At 36.9% G+C, this 25,050-nt stretch overlaps 1 protein-coding gene and 1 non-coding gene across 2 annotated transcripts in view; one reads left to right on the top strand and one right to left on the bottom strand.

Moving 5' to 3' along the window:
- AGMO (alkylglycerol monooxygenase) overlaps positions 1 to 25,050 on the bottom strand; it is a 385,138-nt gene that overhangs the window by 113,510 nt on the left and 246,578 nt on the right. The window lies entirely within an intron of this gene.
- On the top strand, positions 18,965 to 19,026 carry LOC142457526 (U7 small nuclear RNA). The gene has a single exon (XR_012786248.1). It is a non-coding gene; the product is annotated as a U7 small nuclear RNA (small nuclear RNA).

Raw genomic sequence — 25,050 nt, 5'->3', positions numbered from 1 at the left:
TAAAAATTCAAATACATAAGTTTGAATTTAAAATGTTTGGGAAAATATCAAAAATGTATCATTACCTTCTACCACTAGATGGAGCACACACATCTATATGACAAAACCCTTTTGTCATTTGAGTTCTAAGAGGGGCTTCAAAAAGTTAACGGAAAAATTCCTTCGTAATTCCATTTTCCATCAACCTGTGAAACCCCCCATATTTGAATATAAAAGGAAAAAGCCATATGAGTAAAGCAACCTTGAAAGGGAGAGAGGAGGCAAAGCCATATGCTGAGTTGGTTGACACACAATAGTTGCTATATCATCCCTCTGAAAGTGGAGAGCTAACTGAATTTTTCAATGATTTTAGATTCAGAAATAAATATTTTCACACAAGTATTTTCAACACCTGGTTGGTCCTAAGCGTTTGTTTGTCACCTACCTCTCCACACTCTACCTGCCAATTATGCAAAGGCCGTTCTAAAGTGACTGGCAATTCCCTAAGACTATGTTAATATGCTTTACCTCTTTTCTATCCCTATTTGTTACATCTAACATCCAATCTTGATTTTTGTCAGATGTCTCTGAAATGTGGCTACAGTGATGTCATTTGAAAAAGTGGCTTATTTCCCATGACAAAATTCCTAAACTTTATGGCCATCCCTAGGAGATGGTTGGGGTATCAAACTCAAAGTAACAAATGATGTATTGGTAATAAAACAAACAACACTCTTTGACTGCAGATCACCTCATCAGTCCTCTGGGCAACTGGCTAGTCAGATAGGAAGGGATTCTCTGCAAAAAAGGTATGATGAGAGAAAGAATTGGAGATTAAGTGGACTCTCTCCTCAAGAATTGAACTAGTAAGACATCCAAGTAGAATCTTAGTTGCATTTTTAAAAACTATGGACCCAAGGTTGAGATTGTAGAGATTTCATAAATTACAGGGGACTTTGAAACTTTCCAGAGAATAGGCTTTTGATGTTTTCTCTTGAACAACTCTGAATGTTCAAGACATGTAAATTGTCATGACGTCGCATCCTTTATTTGTTTGTTTATAATTATAGTGTGGTTCTCTCTTCATGTTAATATAAGCTCCCTAAGGGCTTTGAGTTTTGTTGCGTTGTTCATAAGTATACCTTATAAATTTAAAGAGATTCCTAAAAACAGTTGATGCTCATTACGCTGTTCTCTAAAATGAAATACGTCAGCGTTGATGAAAATACATTATTGAACACTATAGAAATCGTGAGAGAAATTGAGTTAAAAAATCTTCATATAAATAACCGTCCAGAGAGAAGAGCACCTTACAATGAAACCCAAAGCTCACTAAAAGACATAGTAAGAATGTCTTTGTTTTATCTTGTTATCATGTAGCTTAGGACCAACCAGGTGTTGAAAATACTTGTGTGAAAATATTGATTTCTGAATCTAAAATCATTGAAAAATTCAGTTAGCTCTACACTTTCAGAGGGATGATATAGCAACTATTGGGTGTCAACCAACTCAGCAGCTCCCCTGTAGGGCAGCAGGAGAACTGACCCACAGGCTTCCAAGACTATAAATTTAACAGGAATAGATTGACAGGTGTTTGTCCCTTGGAGTCACTTTTTGTTGTTGTTAGGTGCCAAGGAATCCGCTTCAATGACAGTGACCATATGCCCAACAAGTGAAACGCTGCACGGTCCTGCATCAACCTTGTAGTGGTTTCTGTGCTGGAGCCCATGGCTGTAGTCCTGGTATCAGTCCATATCCTGGAGGGCCTTCCCTACTGGAGATTCAAACCACTGCAATTTTTAGTGAAGAAGCAAGCACTTAACAATTGTGTGACTAGGACTCCTTAGTAAGTGCCATTTTATAGGGTTAATATCTGTTGACACTTATTGATAACGACATTAGATTTGTTGTGCACATTATTCTATTTAATCCTCTCAAGCTCAATGAATTTGCTAAATCAAATTTTGTAGATATGGAAAAGGTCAATCTAATGGGCTAGGAAGTGGTAGCTCTGGTATGCAAGCCCGCCATAGGCTCAGATGTTATTTCTAAGAATACCCAAATCAGTAAAACAAATTCACTGCTATCAAGTAGATTCTGACTCAGTGATCGTCCCGGACAGAGTGGACATGCCCCTGAAGGTTTTTGGGCAATATATCTTTACAGGAACAGAATCTCTCATCTTTTTTGAACAGGTTGGTTGGTAGATTCGAGAATCCTAATGCTGGATTGGATGAGAATATCCATATCATTAAAAACTTTTTTTCTTTCCAGAGTTTGGCACAGAAAAAAGCAGCAGTTCACTAAGAGAGAAAGCTTAAGCTAGGGGCTGAACGAATAAAAAGGAATCATTCTTGTCCTTTAGTAGGTTACAGTCTGGTGAAGTAAGAACGAAACATCCCTAATTGGAGTAGTGGGAACGTGCTGTGTTATGATCTGAAACGTCAGCAGTTCTAAACCACTAGCAGCTGCCAGAGAGAAAGACAGGGATTTCTACTCCTGTAAGCAATCAGTCACGGAAACTCACAGGGCAGTTCTACCCGGCACTCTGGGGTCACTATGATTTCCCATCATCAACTCATTGGCTGTGTTTGATTTTTGAGTTCATATATTAAATCTTAGGCTGACATTTTTGGACATAGTAGCTTTAATTATAGGATATTAAGAATTTTTTAATGCTTTGGAGATTACATCTTTTAAAAATCACTAGCTTTACACATTGCTATCACCAATATTAAATAGAATCATTTCAAAGTGTTATAAAACTACACAACTTTTTAGAAGTAATTAAACTGCTAAATTGCATGGTATGTGAATTATATACCAATAAAACTGTTTTAAAAACCAAAGACCATAATAAAATGAGATAAAAGACTATTTGATATTGAGAAGCTCTCATAGGGAATAAATATCATAAATGAGCAACAATAAAATTAATGGATCCATCAGCAAATTCCTCAACTGTACTCAGGACGCTGAATCCCATGCCTGTAAGTTTAACTGCACAACCACACATAAAATCAATGATAATAATAAAATTGATCTGAAAGAGAGAAAAGGAAAATAGAAGCAATTGTCTTGGTTTTATGATTTTGGAACATGTTGAACTCCAGTTATGATGGTAGCCCCCATTTGGTTGATCTTCTCCTATGCAAATTTTCATATTAAATGCATAATTATTCTCTGCATATGAAGGTCAATACTTGACAATAACATATGTTGTCCCTTCTGTGTCTAGTATACCAGAATATTTTGAACTTTTCTAACTTCCCTACCATCTGTACTTCTTGAACTCGTCAATATTTCCCTAGAGAAACTTCTGTTTTGCTCACTGCATGTAGATTCCTGAGAGAAAATACAGGCCTACACACTTTATCTGCCTACACAGACAGCACATTTTAGTTGCTCATAACAGGGATTTAAAAATCAAACAATATCGTAATGCAGTTCTGGACCTGTTAGTTGTATGAACTCAGGTAATTAGCGTAGTCCTCGTCTAAGATATGCCACATATACTCGAGCATATGTCTAGTTTTTCAGCACATTTCTAAAGCAGTTTTTGAGGTAGCATTAGGTACCTTGGCTGACATTCAGTTGAGCTTATACTCGAGTATACACAGTACCTCTGTTGTCTTCCAAATGAAAGTGTTGGAGTCACTTTGCCAATGATCCCCTCTGGAAGCAGCAGTCAAGAATCAAATGGCATGTTTCATTAGGTGAATGAATGTACTGCACAACACATTTTTTTTAATTTGGGGCTCTTACAGATATAACATTCCATAATTCAATCACTTTCATGAATTCCTTATCAACAGAAAATGAATTCCTTATCAACAGAAAATGAAGAATAAGCCAGGATTGCGGGTGGTTAAATCTCTGCGTTTTAGAACTATTCCGCACCCAGCCATAGTCACTGGAATAGGAGTATCATATTCTACTCAGCTGTGAAGATATAATGAGAATTTTTAAAATTATATATATATTTAAAATTCTCTCTCTCTCTCTCTCTCTCTCTCTCTCTCTATATATATATATATATATATATATATATATATATAGAGAGAGAGAGAGAGAGAGAGAGAGAGAGAGAGAGAGAGAGAGAGACAGAGACAGAGACAGAGAGAGCCTGACAATGAGTAGCACATTGAAAGTGCTTTAAAAATTGTGGATGCTACGGGAAAGCATTTGCGTGCACAGGTGCATGAATATGTGGCTGGAGGTTTAAGCCCAGGGAAAGGTAGAAAGCTTTGCTTCCTGGCAGCTTGTTGCCAGGAGGATGTATCTACCAAAACATATGCTACATTCTGGCTGGGATGAGGGTAGAGGTCATGTGTCCTTTCATTTCCACCCCAAAGCCTTGCAATGAAAGATTATTCACCCTCCTTCCATTTTCAGCAGAATGGAATGGACAGTAAAACCATAAGCTGCTAGGGGTCTGGGTTCCTGAAAGATGATGTAAAAAGGAATACATCCCCACATGAAAAAAAATATGGTGTTACACCACTGATACTTTGGGATGTATCTGTTTTAATAGAAAGCTTGATATTCATTAATACATACCGGCATTGAAGAATGATATATTTCTCTGTACCAGGCCTTCCCTCTCTTTTATTGGTAGCTGACTCTGTGCCCAGTTCTGGAATATCATAGGGCTTAACTATATATGAGGAAATGAATTGACTTTGGCTGTTAAACATATCACTGAGACCAAAGTTTACTTCATCGGACTATCAAACTCATTAGCAAATCAGACTCTAAGTAACAGATCTTCAGGCACTAGTTTCAACATTCCGCACGTTGAATGTTTTCAGTTCTACACAGTTTGTATAGCCTCTTTAAAAAAAATTACCACATCTCCCCCCTCACTTGCCCAATTTCTATAGCTTTTAAGACATTCTTATATAATAAACTGGTTTTCCTACCTTTTAGTTTCCTAACTTTGGTCAAGTCAAAATATAAGATCGGTTTCTTAATAAGCAATTGAATTGAGACAAAATAAATGAAGTGTGGGTCTAGCTGATTATCGGGCACTTGGTGGGGCCTTAATAACTGATATTGCTATTATTCCCACTAAAATTATTTCCCCAAATAATCTCTATTGATTTCCTTTGCCAATATAAAAAATATATTTTACTCTCTTTGGATACATACTTTCTTTAAAACACATTTCCAGATATTGATTCTTGGGCAAATATTATTCATGGATATGAATATTTTACATTGTGGTATAAATTATATGATGCTTTTTGGGCAAATGAAATGTAAATGAATCCGTTTCCATTTTTGTTTTCTGTTTTTTTCTTTTACTTTTTTTGAAATTTGTTTTTCAACTGAAATTGCTCATGAACACAAATGGAAGAAAAAACACCCAAACGTGTAGCCCAAACACAGAACCAGAATATTGAACTCAACTCCCTGTCTTTTAGCATAATGTCTTGTATGAATGTGATGATACAGCTGACCACATTTAACAAGCTTGCTGATACTTTTATTTCGAGAGTCCCTGGTAGCCTGAAATGGATACTCATCCCAGCAGGTGTCAAGACTCAACAACAATTCACTTTCAAAGTTAAATGTAAATTACACACTTATACAGAGAAAACAACTCCACTAGCAGCCCCCAACTCCCCAGCCCTGACCCAAAAAAGGAAAGGCGGAATTCCTTTCAGTGCAATTGTCACTAATGAGAGGGCACTTAACAGGTCCAATAAATGATTCAGGAAAAATTCCTTCTTGCCCAAGAAACATCAAAGTCCATTTCATAGGTGAGAAATACAATGTGACTTTCTTTTGACAAAATAAATACTGTGATGATAATTCTTTACCAAATTAACAAGGGACTTAGGATCTATATAGTCCCTTTGAACTTGGTAGTGAATTTCAGTGTGCTTAGTATGTTGATGTGAAATCTGGCCCTGACCAGTGCTAATGTACACCCTTTGGATTACTTGATACTCTCTATAGAGAGGAACTACTGAATTAAAAAGGGAAACATATTTTTTTTAAATAGCAAAGAAATCTCCCATGGTTGCAGGCATTCACTTGTAAACCAAATGATGCCAGTATTGATAAGATGTTTAAAAGAGCATTGCTTATGCACATCATTGTACACTAATGTGAAAATTACATTCAATTGTCCTCATGACAATCGCAGTAAGTGGGCGAAGTGGCTATAATAATTGTGGTTTGAAATATAATTTGAGAAATTTTTCAATTTCAATGATCCTTAGTCCTGAAATATTTATTTCACCATTGAGCTCAAATGCAAACATTTATCATGGACTTCATACTTTAACTATCCCACAGAAAGTATGATAGAGTTCAAGTAAGCACCAGTAAATGTGAAAGAAGCAAATCGCCACGAGAAAGCATTAATTTCCCCAAGGGGACCCCTGAGCGTAGAAATGCTCAAATTTGAAGTCGTTATTTCCACAGACTTATTAGCTCATCTTTTTTAAAAAATCAAGTGACTCTTTAAGTGACAATGATTAAAAAGTAGGACTTATAAAATAAATGTGAAACTTGAAATATCATTAAATTAATATGTGATGTAAATTTTAAAATCAGTCTGAATCTTGTAAATATCGAAAAGAATAGCACTGTCTAAAAGCACTACTTCTGTACTTGATGATTGGTTTATTTAAGGAATATTTATGTGCTAGTTCATTTATTTATAACTACAGAAATTTGCTTTTATCCTGTTTTCATAAAAACTTATATAAAGACTGGTGTATACCATGGGGCCATCAGTTCTACTGTGCCCTACCCAGATACTATCAGAAGAATTAACTTTATGGCAACTGGTATTGGGAATATTTGGGACCTTTTTAAAAATATCACCACATTGTATTCTCCTTTAGTGATATCAAAGTTTCTGAAAAATAGGTGATTAGAATATAACAGGCTGTTGGAACTTCAATCTTTTTTTCTCCCCTGAGGCAGTGGATTATTACTACATCATAATATCGGTTAGTTAATACCAAAGGCTTCACCCGACTTCAAAGCAGCGATATTGAAGGCTCACTTTCCACTACAAGGCAGGTGTATTTTTATTAGCTTTCCCTTTCAAAATTGCTATGACTTCACTTGTGGAGATCCCGCCAACAGCCATTATTGAAAGCCTTGTGGTAATTGCTAAGTTACATGCAACGTCTGAAGCCCCAAACCCAATGTCACTTGCAGTTCCAGCGACTGACTGAAACCAAGTGTTACATCATTAAAGCTGAGTTACAACACACCCAGGGCGTGTTTTCCATGTGTGCTATTTTAAACAATAGGAGGGCAAACCTGGCTATAAACTCACAGATCCCCAATTTGTTCAAATCCGTGAACAATGAGAGAGCCTTTGCTGGCTCTCTTTCAGTCAGAAATGTCATGAACCAAAATTAAATGTCTGTTTGGATTTTACTGGAGATGGAAATGCTAGATTTATGTTGTAAATTTAAACAACCTGCCACAAAGGGAGATTCACAGTTGGATTGCTTGGAGAGGCATATTCATCTTTAATTGCTAGAGTAACAAAAATAAACTAATGTAAAGCGTCTCCTTTCTTAATTGGCTTTGTGTCGAATAGATTCCTTGAAGTGATGATGGCCTGGGTTTTCAGTGACGCTAAGTGGTTTTCTTTTATGCAATATACTTATGTGGAATCTGAGCTTATAGTTATTGTTAGTGAGTAGAATATTTTTAGGAATCCAGAAACATTCAATAAGACATTAATTAATCAATGCAGATACTAAGCAATGTATAATACACTTATATTACCTTTCCCCCCCAAAAATTAGACTTGGCCAGTATCTGTATTTAGTGATCTAACTAGAAATACTTCTTCTGTCATGGTAGAATGCAAAGTTAATATAATTACTTTTTAGAAAGATCGACAACTTTTTTATTTGGCTTCGGTGATTTTATGGTGCCAAAATCCCACCGGAAAATATTTAGTCACTCACTCACTTGGACAGAAATCCATCACCTGGAATAGAGATCATGGTAAGCGTGCCAGCATCGTTGTGCAGACAGGCCTGAAAATATATACTAGGCAAGGCCACTGCCAAATGACTTGTGTCTAGCCAGCACTAGCTCTGAAATGTTCTCTGAGTACCGGTGACTGTTAAGATTTATTACAGTGTGTGTAGGTAAATATATGTTTGCTTCCATATCCAAAACTTGGGTAACACAGTAGCAGTCTACACTCAACATATTAGCTGTCCTCAGTTGTGGATTCAGGAGCCACTCACACTGTTTCTCACCAAAACCTGATGGTAGTCTCGGTGTTTCTTAAGTAAACACCACACGAAACCAAATGTATAAATTTTCAAACTGCATTTTTATGAATACAGTGATCGAGAAATTAGTTTTGTTGTTTTAAACACGATCCACAAAAACACATGTCAGAGCCCGAATGGAAAAATCTACTCTATAATACAAAGGCAGATCAAAGTCCTGTAAAAATATATACAATAATTTTAAGATACGTGGTGTGTACTATGCCCGACTAAATCAACCACTTATATATATTCTCTATGTTTAAACCCTCACATGCATGTGAAAAGTAAGCCCTCTACACACAGCCACAATCTCTCTGGGTCACCGTTCAACACATGGGATTCACATCACACAGTATGACAGCAAAAAAAATTCACCAAACTCTTGAAGAGAAAAGTAGAAATAAAAAAGGGTTCTCTCATCACAAATATATGTCCACCCAGTTCTTTCCTTTATTTAAGAAAATCTCAGTGCCAACTGAATCAAAGCAGCCATACTATTTTAAGGTTTATTTGTTTTCTTTAAATTTGGCGGACACTGTTCTTTCCTATAAAATTGGTCGGCTCAATATGGAAAAAGTTTCAACACTAACTTGCAGCATACCCACTTGGTATTTTTCATCTCGATCCATCTTATTGTTCATGTATAAGGATTACTGTTAAATAAAAAGTATTTTATAAAAGCCTATGTTCCTAGTTAATGATTTTAGGAAAATTCAAGCTCCATTACATTATCTTGAATGTATTAATCATATTATCTGAAGTCTAGGTTATGGGTTGAAGACTCACCTTCAACTATCTGTAATTGCACTACTTTTGGTTTGTGGTATTTTGAAGTGAAAAAGACACAGGGAAATTGTGCATTATTTCCGATGTAAATATCGCTATTTTGTAGGTAGTAATTAATATCTGCATGTTTGAAAAGACATTTAAGACATAATAGTGTGTAGGGCCTATCAATATCTCAAAAAGAATCAAGATATTTAGATATTGTTTACATTATGACTGTAGAGTACCAAATGATATAAGCAAAACCATCTTAACACCCGGCCCCTAAAGTTCCTGAACTTCAACATCTAAAACACTAGAGAGATTGTCAAACATCTCATAGCTTTCCCCGGAGGCACTAAAACATATGTGAGCATGCATAGCGTCATGTCATATGCCGTTGAATTTCCTTGGAAGAAAATACCCCTTTTATCAGAGGTGACACAATGTCACTGCTCTGGACCTGTGATGCTGTTGTGATTAGATGCTGTCTAGCCAGTTCCCCCTCGAAGCAGACCTCTGAGCCACAGAACGAACGACTGCGCGATCGATCCTGTGCGCTAAGAACATCTGCAATTGTTCTTATGTTGGAGCCCCTTGAGGCAGCTACTGTGTCAGTCGGTCTTGTTGCGGGCCTTCCTCTTGTTCGCTGTCCCTTTACTTTACCAAGCATGGTGTCTCTCTCTAGGGACTGGTCTTTCCTGACAGCATGTCCAAATGTGCGTGAGACAAGTCTCCCACCAGCACCACATTTCAAATGTATCATGGTTCTGCGGTCTTCCTTCCTCAATCTTCACATGTCTATGGGACAGCTGAAGGTGCCATGGCGTGGGCGAGGAGTACCTCAGTGCTCCAGTAACACCCCTCCTTTCCAACACTTCAAAAGGCCCCGTGCAGCCGACTTCAATATGTGACTCTGTGACAGGAAGGGCAACCCTTCGAAGGGAGGATGAAGTATAACTATCCCTACGGGGTTTCTAAACTTTCAGTCAAGCATGGTGCACATGCTTAAAAGATTTTCATTGAAGGAAAACGCATAGATGGTGCCTAGTCATCATTTCCCAGAAATGCAGGATGAGAATCCTTAAGTCAACATTTTTCATACTGGTAGAAGAACTGCTGCTGTCGCTAAGTGCCATTGATGTTAGACAGTGCTGATGGCTAGTGACCGCATGTACAAGATGACACAGCAGTGCCTGCTGCTCAGCCACCCTTACAGTTACTGTACATCTTATAGATCTGCAATTTGCACAGTTTGTCATCACAGATGTTAAACCACCACCACCTCCCTCCCTCTCGCCCCCCCCCTCTCTCTCACATACACACACACACACACACACACACACGACAAAGTAGCAAGAGGAGACATAATAAGATTTGTGGTTGAATTCCATCTATTCCATTTCAACTCATTGTAAGGCCCTGCAGCAGAGCAGAACTGCTCCATAGGGTTATCTGGGCCGTGATCTTCGTGAAAGCAGATCAGAAGTTCATCTCTCTTCTGTGGAATGCTTGTCAACTATAAACCTGTAGGTTAGGAACCCAGTGCTTAACACTGGCACCACCTAGGCCCTTTAAAGAGAGGCATGATTGCCCCTTATAAAGGGGCTGGTAACATAGCACAGCTACAGGCGAATGTTACATAATGAAAGCCATGTCACCTACTCATCTCTTGCCTCCTCAGATATTGTCCTAGCTGGGTAGAGGAATTTTCAGAAAGGGGCAGGTGGAAATGGATTAAACGCCTCCTTGGCCCACAACATTCATGCAGTATCTCCATAGCAGCTTCACCATGTCAGTAGCAACAGGAAACAACTTGCTAAATTCTGCCCATTGACTGTGTCAGTCCAGGGATCCTTTGACCACAGAGAGAGAGATTGTCACCCGGGCTCCACTTTCTAGCACGAGGCAGCCTTTCTCCAGCAGATTCCAAGTCCCAGCAATTAATCAAAACCGAGTGATTCAAGGTTCTAAGTCAGATATTGTAGAGCAGTGGTTCTCATCTGTAAGTTGCAACCGCTTTGGAGGTCGAACGACCCTTTCACAAGGATCGCCCAATTCATAACAGCAGCAAAATGACAGTGATGAAGTAGCAATGAAGATAATTTTATGTTTGGGGGGAGGGGGGGTTACCACAGCATGAGGAACTGTATGAATGGGTCACGGCATTAGGAAGGCTGAGAACCACTGTTAGAGAAGATCTGGGGTTATAATTAAGCATTAACTTGTACAGGTAAAGGGATTACGACCCAAGACCAGTGGAGAGGACTGGTTTCTAAAGGGCTTAGAAGTGCATGTATGTGAATGCGACTCTGCCTCTCCAGGCGTTTTAATGCATGACTTCCCTTTGTCCTAGCTTCATAACTTACCATTGTTAAAAACTAGGTGAAGTGCACTCAAATGGAATTAAACAACATGTATGTCAATAGAATTTCGTACATTTAGTCTCGTTCTAGCACTCTCTATCAAGTTCCAAAATATTTTCCATATTAAATACCCTCGGCAAAGAGAAATGTTACAATATTGACATGATAGAAAAATATTTGTGTTATATGAATTTATTTTAATTGTAGATAAGAACATTGTGAACTCATCTAAATCATTCCAATTATTATTACAAAAATGGTATACCTTTAAATTTCTATTTTGTGGCATGCAGCTGTCAAGCTCTTACCTTCTTTCAGTTGTGAGGTGTCACTGCACTGATTTCTGCCTCCTGGCCTCTGCCCAAGGAAGTGCACTTCCCCTGAGCACTTCCTCTTCAGGCTGCAACCTTTACGGAAGCAGACAGCCAACTCTCCCACGCAGCCAGGCTAGGTGATTCAAACCACCAACCTGCAGATTGGCAGTCAACTGCTTACCCATGGTGTCCTAGGACACCTCATAGCCCAATTAGATGATCTCATTTGAAACTGAAGCTCTGATGGAGATATATATTTAAATTTGTTCGCAAATATATACATCTACCAGTCACATCCCCTCCACTTAGAGTCTCTGCCCCCAAACGTAACACCTTCATGTAACTTAAAACTTGATTCCACTTTTAATTAATTAGAAATGAAGACTAAAGATAATGTTAGAAAGTAGCCTTCAAAAAGTTCATGGAGGATTTAATTGAAAGTTAATGGAATTTTACCACAAATTTTTGGAAGGCCTGCATTTCTAGGACTACAAAATAGTGTTAACTTGTCAGGATCTGGAGGAAATCTTCTCTGAACGTAACCGGTTCATCTTCTCTTGCTAAGATATCTTCAAAAATATCCACAGAGCTAAGATTCCACCATTGGTAACCCTGACAATGAAACTTTAGTCTGCACAAAATCACACATTTCTTTTTACAAAATTAGACGTCACAATGAAAAGCTCTTTTCATTTGAGATTTGTTCTGTTTGGTTCTGTCATTGATGTTGGCTTTCTTCTTAGTCTCGGGAGTTTTGGGTATGGTTTTCTGTAAACGAAATCCAAGTTAGATGAATATATCAAAGCAGTAATTGGATTAATAACTACCCAGGGCCATGGCAGGGGAGGCTGCAGGGAAATTGTGGGGGTCGATAATAATGAGGGTAAGGATAAAGAAAATGTTCTAAAATTGATTGTGGTGATGACTGCACACCTCTTCTAAACATGGCTGAACTATTGACTTGTATTAGAGGTGAGTCATATGTGCGTTTTAGAAATTAATATAAAAATATAAGTATTTATAAAACAAAAAGCCCTTTTTTAAATTCCTCTTTTCTTTATGTTTTTGGTTTAGAGACAAATCCAATGGTTAGAAGAACTGAATGGTTAGAACATGATACCCTCATTCTTATTCTTACAAGAAGAACACATCTCTAAACCAGTGGTTCTTAATTAAGGTTCACTACCAATTTTAAATTGTTTTGCATAGGTCATGCCTCTCCGTAAGATTCGGATAACTGTAATTTTTACCTTTGTACCTTCTGTATTTATTAAACAAAGGTAAAAAAGAAAGAGGCATACAGTAAGAGAAGAATGGGCTGATCTGCAGGCTGATCACGTGTCATCCAAATGGTATGCATTCTACACATTTCATATCACTGCTGCTGCCCAAGCTCCTAAAGAGTCGCCATGAGTCAGCCTCGATTTATCAGCAACTACCAACAACAGGCGAAGGCAACTAAAATTAATTTCTTTCTCCAGATGTCATTACTACAAACATTGATCCTACCTGTACATTTCTATTAAAGCTTGTTGGTGTTAGCCATTAATGAATTGACCCCACTCTTCGTGACCTCAAATGCAAAGGAACGAAATGTTGTCAGCTCCTGTACCATTTCTGTGATCGTTCTGCACATAAGGATGATTGTAAACCATAGAAATTTAATTGGCTGATTTTTGGAAGCAGGGCACCAGGTCTTTCTTTCTAGGCTATGCAGCTCCCAGCTGTCTGCTTATGAAGTGAATTGGAAGGGTGGAATCTAGGTCTTCCATGTGAAAGTCCAGAATTATACCACTGTCCCCCAATATCTATATGATCACTTCTTCTCAATGGCTATGGTTTGTAGGCACCTTTGTTGTTTAAAATTACTTTAGAAATTTTGAAGACACAGGCAAAGTGCCTTGTATTCAGAAGGCTTCAAAATGATTATATTTTGTGTGTATGTAAATGAAAAAGTAATGATCAGAAAGTACATCTCACTGGATTACTAAAGTGCAATTGGGCAGAATGAGTCCTCTTTACGAAATCCACTGCCTTTAAATGTATACATAGTCTTTAATGTTGATTGAAGTTATAGCTCTGCTTGAATATAGGTCTATGTTCAGTTTAAGTAGTGGAAACTCTGCAGCTTAATAAGAGACTAGAAACTAATATTGATACTAAAATGTCATTTTATATGTTCTCTTATATTTGGTTTGGTTGACATGTAGTTTTTAAAATGTGAATTTTAATGGGTAGTTCTCCACCAGAATTTCTTTTAATTAAGAAAAAAAACAGTCTGAAATGAGGTTGATGGGAATTTGTAAGTTTCTTCCAACCCCATCTCTAGCTAAAGAAAATTAAGACAAAACTTTGTTGAAGTAGATTCCTATATGTTTGCTGTCCGAACACAAATATCCTACATGTTTCGATGTAAAACTATGATTCACAGGGCTTTGAATTGTTGCAATCTTATCAAGTAGATTAGATTGCCAGCCTTCCTTCCAAGAGTAATGCTAGGTGAATTCAAACTACCAATCTTTAATCAGTCCTCGAGCGCATTATGAATATATTTAGAAAAGGACTTATCATCTATGATTGAATTCTGATCAACACAATCATAATTTTTCTTCTTTATGTGGGAGTAGAGTAGCAAAAGTACAGAAAGAAAAATACTGGAATATTACTATAATAACTTATAATTTGGGGGTCTTAGGACTAGTTAATTAACTCTGGGCTTCAATTTCCTTATCTGAAAAGTGTTAGTAATATGTACCAGAAGGGTTATGAGGAATAAATGAAAATGCATACTTAGAATGAAGTGGATCCTTTATAAATATGAGTTTTCCTCCTGTTTATAATATTATGTCTTTATAACTGTCATGGCACCTCATTATTTTATCATTTTAAAACTTTCAGAAATGCATATTTCTTATGACTATAATTAGAACTCTATACGAGATCCTCAGATACATATTAAGGACGTCACTTGCAATTGGATATTAGTGTAGCAGTGTACCTAGTGACTCTCCATTGTAAAATGTACTATTCTACTTGCTAACACTATACTCCTTCATTAATAATCCCCTATAAAGCAAAACAAAACAAAAAACAGTAACAAAATCCAGTATCATTAAACTGATTCCTCCTAACAGGGACTTCATGGAGTAGAGTAGATCTGCTCCTTAGGGTTTCCAAGGCTATAAATAGTTAATGGAGAACACAGTCTCATATTTCTCCTGTGGTGTAGCTGGTAGGTTTGAACTACTAAGCTTGTGGTTAGCAGCACAATGCTTAAACTACTGGACCACCAGGGCAAAAAGTCTTTTTTCTTAATAATTTTAACCAAAAATTTGATTTTTAGTAATGAGATAACCTTCTTTATTTTTTTCATTTACCTGTATTTATCCTCTGAGGTTGTAAATGTCATGCTTTTAGTACTGTTTACTAAATTGAGTCACATGTTTAAATTTATGCATGTTCCAACCCCAGCATACCACAGTGAATGATATGAAATGTAAGACAAAATCTTGAATCTTTGGTTTGAATTTTTAGAATGAACATGGTTGGAGAGAGAGCTGAGAAGATCTTTAGTAGAACCAGGTTTGATTTTTGACATTTATGACATCTTAGTCTTTCAGGATATATTACCATCAAGTAAAGAAAAATAATATAAAGTATAAAATTGAAAAAGTAACAACAATCTGAGTCACATACAGAGCTCCTGACCACGTTACTTAAATACCCCAGTACTGTTTTATTTTTAACGGTATATGGTTGAAAATGGCATGTGCTTTAGGGTTCCGGCTTATGTTTTGCTATAATATTGACCCTAAAATCTCGGCAACATTGTATTTGATGTTAGTGTCTGCCTTTCAAAAGTTCTTCTAAATAATGAGAGGTGGACAGAAGAAATCTGTATTTATTACTCAGGGCTGAAAGAATGGACAGAACTTGTCTGTCTGATAACATACCTTAAATAAGCATCTCTTAAAAGTGAGGATTTGTGCTAATTTACTCATGCACACTTGAGAACAGAGATTTCAAGATTCATAATCACTTTCCCATTAACCACCCAGAAGTGCCCTCAGTGAAACTTTCTGGCAGACACTGGCTCTCATTGTTTGGGTAGATGTGGACGCTTCAAAGAAAGGAGAACCAACAGCAGTGACACAGCTTGTCAGTCACTGAGCATGAAAGGAGCTCTACGGTGTTGGTGGCTACAAGTCAGGCTTCTAACCACACGTCTACCATCCAAAGCCAGAGATCTGCAGTTTGGAACCCCAGTCAGGCGATTTATTCTGTCTTATAGTCACTTATTCAATATCCAACTTTGTTATGCAGTCGATGTTATTAAAAATATCACAGCATAGCTCAGGTGTCCTTCATTTCTCAAAGTACTATCTTTCCTTTCTAACACTTAACTTAAAAAGGTCTTGTGCATCAGATTTACCTAATATAATGCATCATTTAGCCTCTTGAGTACTGCTTCCATGAGGATTGATTGTATATCCAAGCAAGATAATATAATGAACAAATTCAATATTTTTTCCATTTATCATGAAGTTACCTATTGGTGAGGATTTTGGTCTTTCCATTATGGTGTTTTCCACAGTGATGGCTTTAATCAGTGATTATTATAATCAAGTACTCCTCACTTGCAGCAAGTGTGCAGTATCTGCATATCACAGGCTGTTAATAAGCTTTCCTCCAGTCCTGATACCACATTCTTCTTCGTAAAATCCACCCTCCCTGATGATCTGGTAAACATACAGAATGAATAAGTATGGCAAGAGGATTGAACCCTGACTCATACCTTTCCTGATTTTAAACCATGCACTATTTCCTTGTCTTGTTCACACAACTGCCTCTTGATCCATGTGCAGGTTCTAGATGAGCAAAGAGAAATGTTCTGGAATTCCCATTCTTCTCAAGGCTATATCCATAGTTTGTTATGATCTATATAGCTCAATGCCTTTGCATAGTAAATAAAAAACAAATAATTTTTTCTGGTATTCTCTGCTTTCACCCAAAGTCCATCTAGATATTGAATAAGGAAGAAGAAAGAAAATCTATGCATTTGATCTATGGTGGAGGCAAAGAATATTGAAAATACCATGGAATGCGAAAAACAAACAGATCTGTCTTGGAAGAAGTAGGGCCAGAATTCTCCTTCAAGGCAAGATGGGAAACTTTGACTCATGGACCTTGGTGGACATGTTATCAGGAGACACCAGGCCATGGTGAAAGACATCATGCTTTGTAAAATGGAGGGCCGCGAAAAGAGTAAGGCCTTGAATGAGATGGATTAATACCGTGGTTGCAATAGGCTAAAACATAACAATTTTGAGGATGGCACAATGTGGGCAGTGCTTCTGTTGTACATAGGATTAGAACTAACTCAATGGCACCTAACAATATCGCATCACTGTGGTAGCTAGGTTTATTGTGCCAACCTGGCCAATAGGAACGTGTGGGTGGAGATTAGTTAGGTCACAGTTTGATTGGATATCAAAGAGATAGAGAGCTCTGCAAGGCCCATCCACCTTTGTCTTGCTCTCTGGTGGGACCAGCATGCTGCTACTTTAGCTAGTTCTCTGCCTCAAACTGTGTGCTACACTGCCTATGGGCCAAGCCAACCCATGGATGGTGTTGCTAGAGGTCGAGGCTCCTTCAAGACCTACTTCACCATGCTGCTAGTAAGTACATTGCTTGAGCTGAAGGTTGGAGGATCCTGTTGCCTTGCATTGCTTGAGTTCAAGATCCCATCTAGACCTGCTTCACTAAGCGCCTATGCTACTGACTGTTGCTGACCTACCTTGTTGTCTGCTGCCTGTGGGCAGACTCTGCCTGTGTTTCCTAAGGGAAGAGTCTGCTGTCTGCTTACTTGACCTTGGATCACAGGGCCCCCACAACCACGTGAATTGAAGGACTTTCAGGATATTACTGTTCTACAAAAGCTAGTTGAACCGAATCCTCTGTAGTGCAGTGTGGACTGGTTAGCTGTTATATTTCTTCTTGCTGTATAAATTTATCATATAACTATATATATAATCATAAGAATCCTGCTTTTGTTTCTCTAGAGAACCCTGCCTAATGCAGTCACTATGAGTCAGAATTGGCTCCATAGAAGTGAGTTTTTGGTTGGGGAATATAAATATAAAAGAAACACAATCCTATACTTGAGAGTTGATAACAAATCAATACTTTATCATATTTTATCATTGCTATATCTTTAAGTGAAAATAGCAGTGCACCACAATGAATACAATCATTCAGAAATCCTTTTTGAATGAATAAATGTATTGTATTATTGGGCGCTATGGAGTCAGTGTTAACTCAGAACCACTCAATGTGTAACAGAGTAAAACACTGCCCTTTGCGGGGCCATTCTCACAACTGCTATATTTGAGCCTGTTGTAGCCACTGCGTCAATCCCTCTGCTATGACCCTCTACTATATCAAGCATGATGTCCTTTTCTAAAGACTAATCCTTGGTAACGCTCAAAACACATGAGACAAAGTCTTGCAATCTTTGCTTCTGAGCTATAATCTTTGCTGTTGGGCTATAATTCTTCCGAGATAGATTATTTTGCTCTTCTGAGAGTACATTATATATTCAATATTCTTCACCAACACTATAATCAAATACATAAATTATTTTGTGGCATTATTCATTCAGGTTTACATGCACAGGCGGTGAAAGAAATACTATGGGCATGGGTCAGGGGCACTTTAGTCCTCAAAGTGATATCATTGCTCAAAAAAGTAAAATGTAACCACAAGTGATTATGAACTGATAAAAGCTCAGGCAAAAAATGCTCAATTGCCATCACAGTTGATTTTATAACTGGACGAATGGATTCAGATCTACAGGTAATAATATTCAAAGCAAAAATAATCTTATAATTTAAAGTAAGGGATAGGCTTGCGATTTTCTCTCTTTGATTTTGAGACAAGACTTTTGGATTAGAAACTATTAGGATGACCTGAATAAGATGATGATTTTTCATAAGTTGTACAGTTCTCTAAGTCTAAATAAAGCACCTCTAAATATTTCACTTGAAATATTAAGGGAAGGTCCACCTTACTCATTTATAAAAATTAGTTTTATTACAAATTATTCGTCACTTTTCCCATAGGTCTTGATGATTCTGCTATTGTTGTTTTTATCACCATTAACAATAACAACTAGAAACTACCATGAAAGATAATTAATCTAAATGTTTTCCATGAATTATTTAATTCTTGCAACAATTCTGTGGGACTATTTATTATCTTGAAAATGGTTTTAAAGTGTTACAGCTCTTTTAGAATTTGTCTAGCAGGTTTTCTGGTTTTTCCAGAACATCCCCCCCCCCCCAAAAAAGAAAATAGTTTTAAAAACTTAATTTCTAATATCTACACAACTGGAAAATATCAAAGTCAAGACTTACTACATCATTGTGTCAGTTCAGCTCTCCATTCATGTCAAGGATGATCAAAGTACACCTCACAAAGTTTATACTTAATGAATATTGCATATGCAGGTTGTTGATAAATATAAAATATCTAAGTGAGATGAAATAACTAACAGTGAATTATTCATAGAAAGTTAAAATTATTAAGTATTACAACATTTATTGCTCTATATAATTTCCTTATAAACCACAGAAAAGATAAGTAGACTTAGTAGTTAAAAAATACTCATTCTTTCTCAGTAGTTATGGTGAAAAATGTCTTAAATTCAGGTAATTTTCAAAACCAAATGATAGCATTCATTGCCATATAATAACTATACTGCTTAAATTCTAAACAGACATCTCACACTGCATATACTGTGTATTAGCTTTCAATCAGCAATGTAAACAATGTTATATAAGCATTGCATGAAGTCTACATTAAGATAAACCAAATCCCTTTGCCAAGACAGATGTAATCACTCAAATTCCATTGGGAAAGAGTTAGCAGCATTATTTGGTCTAGGTCTCAAGTACTTTATTTAGTAAACAACTCGGGCTTTGTATATTCATTTCTTCATAACATTGGCTCCTAACATTTAAACATTATAAAGAATTTCAAGTGTTCTGGGTTTAAGATTCAATTGTGAAACAAGACATTTGCTCTTCTGTCATCAAACAATTTTAATCTGGTAATTATGGAAGAATTGTTTTAACTACTCTTCCTTGCATAACACCTAAATAACAAAAGAAATGTACTGTTGTTAGGTTTTAATCTAGTTCATGACTCCACACTTACGTTTCAAACATCTAAATAATAATAAGTAAAATATAAGACATTAAAAAAATTTTACTTAGAAAAATTCCACAATTTGGTTTAAGCCAATGTGATGATAAAACTGAAAATAATTCAAGAGTTAAAAAATTGAGAAACATAGATAATTTATGGAGTATATGTGGAAAATTGTTACTTGGTGTTGATTTTAAGCAAATGACCAAAGTGTCTGTAGTCCACTGTACTTCATTGTTATTTTCAGAAATTATATCCACATAAGTAAATTAAAATGTTGATTACACATAAGTTTTTATACATCTTAATAGTCATGTTTTAATACATATTGACCTCTTTTTCAAACCATTTTATTGGGATCTATTCTAGATTTCATACCATAATTCCATAGTTCAATCATATCAAGCAGTGTTATATAACAGCTACCAAAATCAGTTTTAGAACATTTTCTTCCTTCATGAACTCTTTGATATCAGCTCCCTTTTAACCCTGCCTCCCCCGCTGTACGCCTCAAAACACTTATTCTTGTTGTTGTCTTTGTAGATTCACTGATCCCAAGTTTCATACACCAAAAAACATAGAGCACAATACAGAGAGTCAAGAAGGCTACTGATAAAGCCAAAATACAACCAAGATCAACCCAAATACGGAAAAATATCTAAATACAGATCAAACCCAAAGTGTGTCAGAATGGAGATCAAGTGACCCTGAGGAATACAGCGGGAGGTGAGGGGATCAAAGGGAGCTGATATCAAGGAGTTTCATCCATACTAGTCAGATTTATAATTTTAATCTACTGTAGTAATCTCTCTACTACTCTGTCTAAAAACAAGGTTATTCCCATCCCTCAATAATGGCTAGTAGGAAATCACCTGAGGCTCATTCCCTATGTAAATCCTGCAAATATTTTCTGGGCTTCCACTGGCGTCTATAGCCTTCTGCAAACCAGATTCCCACAGTTAGGTTCAGGTACTAGTCCTGCTTTGAGATTTGGATTATATAATTTAAAATCACTGGAGCATGGCTACTGGTGTGCATCTTTCCTATGGACTTGGTTGACATCTCACTTAGATGGCTGCTTTTCTATCTGATAGTCAGGCATCATCTCATTTCCTTACCAGACTTTGCTGTAGTGCTTATCTCTTCTGTGTTTCCTTCTGAGGGTGGGTATCAAGCAGGGCCATATCATAATAACGAATTGTTCTTAGATCGGACCTAGGAATACTTGCAAGCCTAAAATCCACTTCTGGATATAGGATTTTTCTGCCTCTGGCTCCCCTTAGAGACTTCTTGTTAATTTATGATAGAGAATCTTATTGCGCATCTCCTTGGAGCAGAAAACCCTTCTGCTTGTAGTGCTACTGATTAGCTCATATTTACTTCTTATCCTTTCAAAAAAAATTTAATTAACTCTGGAGAATCATTATAGGTTATTCCCTTTATTTTTTTAAAAAGGTAATTATTCACATAAATCAAAATGTAAAGGGTACTGTGAAAGATGCCCTAAATCTACCTCTGTGCCATTTAGTTTTTCTGCCCAGAGGATTCCAGTATTACCTCTTTCTCATACATACTCAACAAATTTAGGATAATATGGTCATATATGAAAGGGCTCTACACAGTTCATGGAAAAATTCCCATTATCTATCAACACCGTTTTTAAATAACATTTTTGAATCTGTCTTGTATGTACACATTTTAAAACCCTTATCTTCTAGATTCTTCTTGGTTTTTCACACATCATGAAATACTAGACAAATTATTTGAACTCTTAAAACCAGGACTGAAGATGTAAACTTAGATGATTACGATTCTCCCAATTCCAAAGTAACAATGGATGGAAGCTAACCACAGCAGCTTTCACCTCTACTCATTTCATCTCCATGTTTAAACTTAGCTCTTAATCACAATGGAAAAACTAGTTCATTTTCTTCTAGAAAAATCATCAGAATTTATCATTGTGTCACCCTTATTTGCCTAGTCTGCTTGTAGTCTGAAAGCACCCAAACACATTCTAGATAACTGACAGAGGCTTGAGAACAATACACAGACTCAAAACTATTTTTCAGCGACAATTCATTGATATCTTGCTGGAATAAAAGTACAGTGTGGCTAGAACTTTGAGTTCTTCACGAAATATCATACAGGTCTTTGAGCCTTTACTTAAATCTTACCACAGTACAAGAACAGTTTGTTCTAATAATGTGACAATATATGATACTCTCCTTCCTGACACGGTCGCTGAAAACAAAATGCGTGCATAAGCAAATGTGGTGAAGAAAGCTGAGGGCGCCAGCTATTAAAAGATATAGCATCTGCGGTCTTAAAGGCTTTTAGTTAAGTAAGTGTTTATGTAGCAGGGAAGCAAAAAGTGCACGTGGAAGAAGTACACCATCCTGCGACATCATGGAGTATAGAAGAAAAGAGGAAACAGAAATTCAAAAACCAGCAACCAAATCGATGTGAAGGGGTGTGGGATATACTGGGGACCCAAAACCAAGCTATAAAATATTTGGACCATCCCTCTCAGAAAGGCCACATGAAGGGATGATAAATCCGAGGTGCAGTATGGCACTAATGACCCGCATAACTGTTCTCTAGTTCTTTAATAGTTTTTCTTTCAGTAGTATGTTTTTATTTGTTTTACCTCATTAATCATGTTAGATTTGCATATATTCCTCTGTATATTTAAGATTGTTAGGTACATGAAAATCATGATAGAAACAGTAATAGGAGAAATGGCTCCCTGAGGGCACCTGAAGTGAGGGGTGGGGACGAGCACTGATGACCGGACATCCCCACTCAATGAGGTCAGACAACAGAAGAATATGTCAGGGGATAATAAAAAAAAGAATAAGGGTTTTGGGGGGTTGAGGGGGGAGGCAAGGACAAAGGAGAGCTGACATCAAAGAGTTCAAGAAGAAAGAAAATGTTTTGAAACTAAATTGTGGTAGAAATTGTATAATGCTGATTAATGTGATTGAATGGTACAATGTTATGCTAGCTGTAAGAGCGAGCGTTCAATAAAACAATGAAGGAGGAGGAGGAGGAGCAGGAGGAGGAGAAGAATAAGAAGAAGAAGGATGAAGAAGGAGAAGAAGAAGAAGGATGGAGGAGATGAAGAAGAAGAAGAAAAATGAAGAAGAAGAAGAAGGAGGAGGAAGAGGAGGAGAATAGCAATAAAAAGCAGTTGTTTCAAGATTAAATTTTGGATAAAACAGACTTTAATACATAATCTAGTAAAACAAAAAAAACAAAAACAAAAGTGCGTAATAAAATGATTAATGGATCAATGGAACAAAATGGCAATCATAATAAACCTATATGAACCCAAAGAAAAAAATTCAAAATACATTCATTGAACTCTCACAGAACTGAAGAGAGGAACATCCAACTTTACAATAGCAGTAGGAGACTTTTATAAACCACGTTCAAGGTTAGATAGTAAGAGCTGGAAAGGAACTCCACAAAAAAGCAAAGGAGCTAACTAACACAACAACAATGAACAAGATTGAATTTGTCCACATACACAGAGCCTGCTATGCAACAGGCACCATATACATTCCTTTCCAATGCCCACACATGGACCATTTTCAGAACGGTCTGTCCGTCCAATGTTAAAAACAAGACATTACAAGCCATCTGATGTGTTACACTGCTATAAAATCAGAAATCAATCATCAGAACATTATGGGGAAAGAATCCAATACATGGAAACTGATTAACACTTTACTTAAAAGCTACTGGGGAATAGAAAAAAGGAAATAAACATTTTCTTGTATCAAGCAAGAAGGAAAACACAACATAATAAAATCTTTGGGACAGAGCAAAAACTATGCTCAGAGAACAATTTGTAACAACCAACATGTCAAAGTAGAAGACAGAAGAAAAATCACCACCAAACCAAATATTTCTAACAACCAGAACAAAGAGCAATAACAGAAGCCTGCAGGCACCAGAAGCAAAGTAACTGTTAGAGAAGCAATCAATACTACAGGAAGTAGAAAGAAAAAACAATAGAGTCACAAAAACAAAATTTGATTTTTCCCCAAGGATTAGCAAACCAATAACAAACCAAACCAAGTAAAAGAAGGAGCAAGTGTAAATAATGAGTGAGAAATGAGATTGAGCTAAAAGTACTGTCAGGTTGAAAAAGAAAGTCCACTATTTTAGTTGGTACAGAATTGAGTGTTAGAGTAAATGAAAATCATGTGCAAAAGTACCCACAGCCTTCAACAAGTATCTGAAGAGTATTTGACAAAATGAGAAAAAAAAAAAAACTTTGTGTGCTAAGAATTCCTATAGAGTCACTAACAAAAACAAAGTGGAAAATCAAAATTTAAAGTTCTTCAAAATGATACATCAAATTCATCTTGATTAAACATTTCCACAAACTTATTATAAACCACCAGTAGCCCCCCTCCCCAACCCACCCCACACAAACACATCTTCCTGGGTCACCTCCATTATCCATGATGTATGTACTGTAGGCATGTGGACAATAACATAATTCGTTTGTTAAAAGCTGCAGATAGCTATTTGCACAAAAATTCCTAACATCTTCCTAAAGACTCTGGCATTTACATTAATGATCCTCTTCTAATACCAAATTTATCCCACGCTCCAATCCAATGATCTGATTCCAGATTCTCTGACCAGAAACCCCCATATATTCTATACTTGCCAATACGGAAGCTTGTCTAGAAGCAAGCAAACTTTTTTTTAATATATTCTCATTTATGTGTTGGAGGGCCTTTGTTAGGGGAAGAAGATACGGTGGTTTATGTGGATGTGTATTTATCTTTTCCAAAGTACAACTAAGATCATTGCTTTCACGACTTGTCTTTCAGATTTTTATACAGCATACACTAAAATATGCCACAGACCCATCATGTATCTTCATTTCTCTAAGATTCCGAATCCTCCTGCTTCCAGGAAACGATCTATGTGAATGTAAGCTGATTGTTGTCATTGTCAGTTGCTGTTGAGTCGGTTCTGACTCCCATGTACAAAGTGGACCTGCTCACTCGGGTTTTCCAAGTTGTGAATTTTCAGAAGCGAACTGCCACGTGTCTCTTCCCCAGGTATCTGCGCGGGTTTGAATGACCAATGTTTTGGCTAGTAGTCAATCATGGAACTATTTTCACCACC

Source organism: Tenrec ecaudatus, chromosome 9 (assembly GCF_050624435.1).
Source record: "Tenrec ecaudatus isolate mTenEca1 chromosome 9, mTenEca1.hap1, whole genome shotgun sequence".
In the NCBI taxonomy this organism is placed as follows: Eukaryota; Metazoa; Chordata; class Mammalia; order Afrosoricida; family Tenrecidae; genus Tenrec; species Tenrec ecaudatus.
This window is presented reverse-complemented; position numbering and strand designations above follow the sequence as displayed.